We start from the raw sequence: 8,512 nt of genomic DNA, 5'->3' as shown, positions 1-8,512 counted from the left end.
AATAATACATTAATATATCTTGATTAGATAAGTATTCAACCTACTGAGGCAATAGGGCGGCAGGTAGACTAGTGGTTAGAGCGTTGGGCCAGTAACCGGAAGGTTGCTGGCTTGAATCTCCGATCTGTCATTCTGCCACTGAGCAAGGCAGTTAAACCACTGTTCCCCGGGCACCGAAGACGTGGATGTCCATTATGGCAGCCCCCCTCAGAGGGGTCAGGGGGGTTGGGTTCAATGCGGAAGACACATTTCAGTTGAATACATGGTTTGACAACTGACTAGGTACCCCCCCCCTTTCCCAATACGTGTTAGAATCACCTTTGATAGTGATTCAAGCTGTAAGAGCTTTTTACTCTGGGATTGTGCAACATTTGGCTCATTTCAGAATGATTAAAACTCTGTCAAATTGGTTGTTGATCATTGTTAGACAACTACTTTCATGTCTTGCCATAGATTTTCAAGCAGATTTAAGTCAAAACTGGAACTCGGCCACTCAGGAACATTCACTGTCTTCTTGGTAAGCAACTCCAGTGTAGAGTTGGCCTTGTTTTTTAAGTTATTGTCCTGCTGAAAGGTAAATTCATCTCTCAGTGTCTGGTGGAAAGCAGACTGAACCAGGTTTCCCTCTATGATTTTGCCTGTGCATAGCTCCATTCCGTTTCTTTTTTATCCTGAAAAAACTGCAGTCCTTCACGATTACAAGCATACCCATAACATGATGCAGCCACCACTATGCTTGAAGATATGGAGAGTTGTACTCAGTAATGTGTTGTATTGGATTAGCCCCAAACATAACACTTTGTATTCAGGTTAGTATTGTAGAGTAACTACAATGTTGATCCGTCCTCAGTTTTCTCCCAACACAGCAATTTATGTCTGTTTTAAAGTCAACATTGGCCTTCTGGTGAAATCCCTGAGTGGTTTCTTTCCTCTCCAGCAACTGAGTTAGGAAAGGCGCTTTTATCTTTGGAGTGACTGCGTGTATTGATTCACCGTGCTCAAAGGGATATTCAATGTATGTTTTTTTGTACCCATCAACCAATAGGTGCCCTTCTTTGCGAGGCATTGGAAAACCTCCCTGGTCTTTGTGGTTGAATCTGTGTTTGAAATTCACTGCTCGACTGGTCAGATAATTGTATGTGCAGGGTACAGAGATGAGGTAGTCATTCAAAAACTATGTTAAGCACTTATTGCACACAGTGAGTCCATGTATCTTATTATGCAACTTGTTCGGCACATGTTTACTCCTGAAGTTATTTAGGCTTTCCATAACAAATATGTTGAACACTTATTGACTCAAGACATTTCAGCTATTCATTTTTTCATATTTTTTTTCTTTTCTTCTAAAAACATAATTCCGCTTTGACGTTATTGCATGTCGGCCACTGACACATTTTTAAATTCAGGCTGTAAAACAACAAAATGTGTAAGAAGTCCAAGGGTGTGAATAATGTAACAAAACCAGACCCGACTTTAATCCCACAAATCCAATGCAGCCGCGTTAGAAGTTCAAACACTTGAATTAGACCGATAGGCTTTAGATTCTCCATCTAAATGAACATGAAAATATGCATTATCCTGACGTCAATGGTTTGCCATGAGAACATGCATTATCCTGACATCAATGGTTTGACATGAGAACATGCGTTATCCTAATGTCAATGGTTTGCCATGAGAACATGCATTATCCTGACCTCAATGGTTTGACATGAAAACATGCATTATCCTGACATCAATGGTTTGCCATGAGAACATGCATTATCCTGACGTCAATGGTTTGCCATGAGAACATGCCTTATCCTGACATCAATGGTTTGCCATGAAAACATGCATTATCCTGACATCAATGGTTTGACATTTGAGAGTCATTATTTCCAACAGCGATAGAGCCTACACTTTCTAGCACCATTTTGAACTTCTAACTGGGTTTGGATAATAAGGAAGGGATTGGTTTGTGAGACACAAGAGCAGCCGCTCACCGATATGTCATCTCATACCACAGTCACACCTCCAATACCAGCAGGATGTCTGCTATGCTGTCAGCCAAAGCAAACTCTGGTTGAAGCTCAATCTGATTGAATCCAGACCCTAGAATTGTTTTATGTTATGCTGAAGAAATTCGGCTTGTCAACTAAAGCACTCACAAACTTCTACAGATGCACAATCGAGAGCATCCTGTCGGGCTGTATCACCGCCTGGTACGGCAACTGCTCCGCCCACAACCGTAAGGCTCTCCAGAGGGTAGTGAGGTCTGCACAACGCATCACCGGGGGCAAACTACCTGCCCTCCAGGACACCTACACCACCCGATGTCACAGGAAGGCCTTAAAGATCATCAAGGACAACAACCACCCGAGCCACTGCCTCTTCACCCCGCTATCACCCAGAAGGCGAGGTCAGTACAGGTGCATCAAAGCAGGGACCGAGAGACTGAAAAACAGCTTCTATCTCAAGGCCATCAGACTGTGAAACAGCAACCACTAACATTGAGTGGCTGCTGCCAACACACTGACACTGACTCAACTCCAGCCACTTTAATTATGGGAATTTATGTAAAATATGTCACTAGTCCCTTTAAACAATGCTACTTAATATAATGTTTATATACCCTCCATTACTCATCTTAAATGTATATGTATATACTGTACACTATATCATCTACTGCATCTTTATGTAATACATGTAGCACTCACCACTTTAACTATGCCACTTTGTTTACATACTCATCTCATATGTATATACTGTACTCAATACCATCTACTGTATCTTGCCTATGCCTCTCTGTACCATCAGTCATTCATATATCTTTATGTACATATTCTTTATCCCCTTACACTTGTGTCTATAAGGTAGCAGTTTTGGAATTGTTAGCTAGATTACTTGTTGGTTATTACTGCATTGTCGGAACTAGAAGCACAAGCATTTTGCCACACATTAACATCTGCTAACCATGTGTATGTGACAAAGAAAATTTGATTTGATTTGATTTAAACTACGGACAAAGAACACAATTGCATTTTATCGGTGGCATTTTGAATGTAGAGATACCGTGACGAGATCCTGAGGCTCATTGCCATGCCATGAGTCATCCACTGCCATCAACTCATGTTCAGCATGATATCGCACGGTCCGATGTCACAAGGCTCTGAACACAAATCCTGGAACCTGAAAATGTCCCAGGCCTGCATACTCACCAGAATGGCCATCTTTGGGGTCAATCTTAATGTTAATAAAAATTATTTTTTAAAGACAATCATGGTACCAATAATTATTTCTAATACACCAGATGTATGTCCTTGAACCAATTGTTTAAAAATCGCACACAGAAGAGGATAATTTGGTTGCTAATTGCAACTTGCGGGACTACGGTCAGCCTTCAACTTGAGTAAATCAATGAGAGGGGCAGCACTGAGTTAGCCTGTAACATCACTTCCTGTGTCTCCATGAGATGTAATCTTAACCAACTTCATTTGGCTTCAAGGCGCTATTGAGTCTTCACATAGGAACAAATGGTGTCAAGCGATTGATGGCTTTGTCCAATCATATCACAGGAGGTTGGTGGCACCTTAAACGGGGAAGGACGGACTCATGGTAATGGCTGGAGCGGAATCAGTGGAGCGGTATCAAATGCATCACACACATGGTTTCCATGGTTTCCATATGTTTGATGCCATTCCATTTGCCCCGTTCTGGCCATTGTTATGAGCCGTTCTCCCCTCAGCAACCGCCTATGATTCATATATACAGTCATTGGGGTTAAGCCTCCGGCTTTTTGGTAAAGCAAAACCAACAGAACAAAATAAAAAGGCACTGTTTCTAGATTATCCGAATTAGAAAACATTTTGAATGACTTTTGAATGCATTTGTAATTTCAAGTTTGTGCGTTCATCTCATTATGCCGTACTTTATTATCTTTTTACCCCCACGCTTAGCCCACCTCCACCCTCAACCCAACCCCACCGGGGCCGCACCTTCTGCCTGATACAGCCTGCGCTCTTAATATCTCCCTCCACCCGTCCCTATATCCACCCCTCCCTTCCTCCATCCAATGGTGCCAACTGGTGGCAGTTAGCAGCTGTGGTGGCCGTGTGGCCTGGCTCAGTCACCGTTTAGTCCATCCTCTCAGTCCCGGGCTACCAGACTTAGGTCACCTTAATGTTAACGATTAACGGATAAGGGGATCTTGTGGGATCTGATCTATGATCTGGGAAGAAGAGAACCAGGGCAGGCTGGTGTTAAGACTAAGGGAATCCCTTAAGGACTACTTATTTGGGTTGTGTCGCAAATGGCACCCTATTCTCTATATAGTGCATTACTTTAGACAAGAGCCTTGGTCAAAAGTAGTGCACTACACAGGGAATAGAGTGTTATTTGGGATGTGCTAGTGGCCACAGTATGGAAAGTGTGTACACATAACACGTCGCCTGAGGTAAATGTTCTATTTTGAGACTGTAGCTCGTTCCTGGCTCACTCAGGTGTGTGTAGGAGCTTATCTTCCCTTCACCCTGTGAGTCTGTGGGCAATGTACATCAACACTAGTGAGCTTATCTTCCCTTCACCCTGTGAGTCTGTGGGCAATGTACATCAACACTAGTGAGCTTATCTTCCCTTCACCCTGTGAGTCTGTGGGCAATGTACATCAACACTAGTGAGCTTATCTTCCCTTCACCCTGTGAGGCTGTGGGCAATGTACATCAACGCTAGTGAGCTTATCTTCCCTTCACCCTGTGAGGCTGTGGGCAATGTACATCAACGCTAGTGAGCTTATCTTCCCTTCACCCTGTGAGGCTGTGGGCAATGTACATCAACGCTAGTGAGCTTATCTTCCCTTCACCCTGTGAGTCTGTGGGCAATGTACATCTTCCCTTCACCCTGTGAGTCTGTGGGCAATGTACATCAACACTAGTGAGCTTATCTTCCCTTCACCCTGTGAGTCTGTGGGCAATGTACATCAACACTAGTGAGCTTATCTTCCCTTCACCCTGTGAGTCTGTGGGCAATGTACATCAACACTAGTGAGCTTATCTTCCCTTCACCCTGTGAGTCTGTGGGCAATGTACATCAACACTAGTGAGCTTATCTTCCCTTCACCCTGTGAGTCTGTGGGCAATGTGAGCATCACCCTGTGAGTCTGTGGGCACTCAACACTAGTGAGCTTATCTTCCCTTCACCCTGTGAGTCTGTGGGCAATGTACATCAACACTAGTGAGCTTATCTTCCCTTCACCCTGTGAGTCTGTGGGCAATGTACATCAACACTAGTGAGTTTATCTTCCCTTCACCCTGTGAGTCTGTGGGCAATGTACATCAACACTAGTGAGCTTATCTTCCCTTCACCCTGTGAGTCTGTGGGCAATGTACATCAACACTAGTGAGCTTATCTTCCCTTCACCCTGTGAGTCTGTGGGCAATGTACATCAACACTAGTGAGCTTATCTTCCCTTCACCCTGTGAGGCTGTGGGCAATGTACATCAACACTAGTGAGCTTATCTTCCCTTCACCCTGTGAGTCTGTGGGCAATGTACATCAACACTAGTGAGCTTATCTTCCCTTCACCCTGTGAGGCTGTGGGCAATGTACATGAACACTAGTGAGCTTATCTTCCCTTCACCCTGTGAGTCTGTGGGCAATGTACATCAACGCTAGTGAGCTTATCTTCCCTTCACCCTGTGAGGCTGTGGGCAATGTACATCAACACTAGTGAGCTTATCTTCCCTTCACCCTGTGAGTCTGTGGGCAATGTACATCAACACTAGTGAGCTTATCTTCCCTTCACCCTGTGAGTCTGTGGGCAATGTACATCAACACTAGTGAGCTTATCTTCCCTTCACCCTGTGAGTCTGTGGGCAATGTACATCAACGCTAAGCGGTTGCTATAGATTATGGTAACTATGACTTTGATGGAACATTGGGTTCTTTGAGAGTCTATCCGTTTGGTTTTTGAACTTTTCTAACTGCCCTTTTTGAATGTTTGCCATGTCCCTTTTGTGTTGTTGGTCTTCTTTGAACTCTTAACATTGTCTTTCTTTTGGTTCCACATGATAAAAGGGCAGAAAGTGGATTTGCGACAGCAAGAAAATCCAACTCAGCTAACTGAAACTACTGATTTCAAATAAGAACACCAAACAATCAGTTCATCAACAGAAGCAATACACAACAGTTCAATATGTGTATTTGTTTTTCCTTAGAATATATATATATATTTTTTGTTTGTTTGTTTGTTTTTTTACAGAAAAGGGGGTTACATTTTGTGCAATTGGACTAGAAGAAACAATGAATAATTATGTTAATTTCATGACAGAACTATAATGGCGCCTGTTGAATCATACTGTCTGTTTATACAAACTACAAATTCCTTTTCACTTTTGAAATAAATATATTTACAGCATATATTATCATAAACATATTCCGAGTATGACCTGTGGTTATTTAGTTGTAGCTTGCTGCTCTTGCCTTGAATGTTTAGGGGTACCCCCATACTGTAAATCACTGTATTATCTCCAATGAGGATTGTAACCTGCTGGGTATATAAGACTAACCAATGAGCCTAAAATGACCATAACCCCGTATGGGGGTTCAGAGGCAACATTACATTTGTTTGTGTGATGATGTTGTTCAGAAAAAGAAGAACTGAATGATAAAAACATACAAAATTCAACAAGAAAAAAAACCCAATGCAAAATATAACATTTTCAATAACATTTCAATAATATTTTCAAAAAAGAAATGAGTTCTTCCTATTTATCCATAGTCCACAAGCGTAATGAGAGTGTAGTCACATTCACCTCTCAGCTCAGCAGACAGACAGACAGACTGACTGACACATCCATTGCGAGGGGGTTGTTGATTAGCTAAGACGGAAGGCTAAGCCTCAAGCTTAGCTGTCCTGTCATTATCCACTGGTCCACAGATCCTCAATCCCCGACTGAAAAATAAATACAGTTTAGAATGTCTCCATATCATATATAGAATGTCTCCTCATTGTATAGAATGGGTGCTCGTCATGTAGAATGTCTGCTCTTCATATAGAATGTCTCCTCATTGTATAGAATGGGTGCTCGTCATGTAGAATGTCTGCTCTTCATATAGAATGTCTCCTCCTCAAATAGAATGTCTCCTCATTGTATAGAATGGGTGCTCGTCATGTAGAATGTCTGCTCTTCATATAGAATGTCTCCTCCTCAAATAGAATGTCTCCTCATTGTATAGAATGGGTGCTTGTCATGTAGAATGTCTGCTCTTCATATAGAATATCTCCTTGTCATATAGAATGTCTCCTCATTGTATAGAATATCTGCTTGTCATTTAGAATGTCACCTTGTCATATAGAATAACTCCTCATTGTATAGAATGTCTGCTCTTCACATACAATGTGTCCTTGTCATATAGAACGTCTCAATGTATAGAATGTCTGCTCTTCATATAGAATGTCTGCTCTTCATATAGAATGTATGCTCTTCATATGAAAAGACTCCTTGTCATATAGAATGTCTCCTCATTGTATAGAATGTCTGCTTATCATATAGAATATCTGTTCTTCATATAGAATGTCTGCTCTTCATATAGAATGTCTCCTCATCATATAGAATGTCTCCTTGTCATATAGAAATACTCCTCGTCATTTAAAATGTCTCCTCATCATATAGAATGTCTCCTTGTCATATGGAATGTCTCCTCATTATATAGAATGTCTGCTCTTCATATAGAATGTCTCCTTGTCATATATAATATCTGCCCGTCAAACAGAATATATCCTTGTCATATAGAATGTCTGCTCTTCATATGGAATGTCTCTTCATCCTATAGAACAGCTCATCATATAGAATATCTCCTTGTCATTTAGAATGTCTCCTCATCATTTAGAATGTCTCCTTGTCATATAGAATGTCCCCTTGTCATATAGAATGTCTCATTGACACATGGAATGTCTCCTCAACATATAAAATATCTCCTTGTCATTTAGAATGTCTCCTTGTCATATAGAATGTCCCCTTGTCATATAGAATGTCCCCTTGTCATATAGAATGTCCCCTTGTCATATAGAATGTCTCCTCATCATATAGAATGTCTCCTCATCATATAGACTGTCTCCTTGTCATATAGAATGTCCCCTTGTCATATAGAATGTGTATTTGTCAAAAAATAATTTATCCTTGTCATATAGAATGTGTCCTTGTCAAAAATAATTTCTCCTTGTCATATAGAATGTTTCATTGTCACATGGAATGTCTCCTCATCATTTAGAAGCTCTCCTTGTCATATAGAATGTCCCCTTGTCATATAGAATGTCCCCTTGTCATATAGAATGTGTCTTTGACAAAAACAATTTCTCCTTGTCATATAGAATGTGTCCTTGTCATATAGAATGTTTCATTGTCACATGGAATGTCTCCTCATCATATAGAAGCTCTCCTTGTCATATAGAATGTCCCCTTGTCATATAGAATGTGTCATTGTCACATGGACTGTCTCCTCATCATATAGAAGCGCTCCTTGTGATATAGAATGTCCC

Source organism: Oncorhynchus masou, chromosome 3, assembly GCF_036934945.1.
Source record: "Oncorhynchus masou masou isolate Uvic2021 chromosome 3, UVic_Omas_1.1, whole genome shotgun sequence".
Taxonomy (NCBI): Eukaryota; Metazoa; Chordata; class Actinopteri; order Salmoniformes; family Salmonidae; genus Oncorhynchus; species Oncorhynchus masou.
This window is presented reverse-complemented; position numbering follows the sequence as displayed.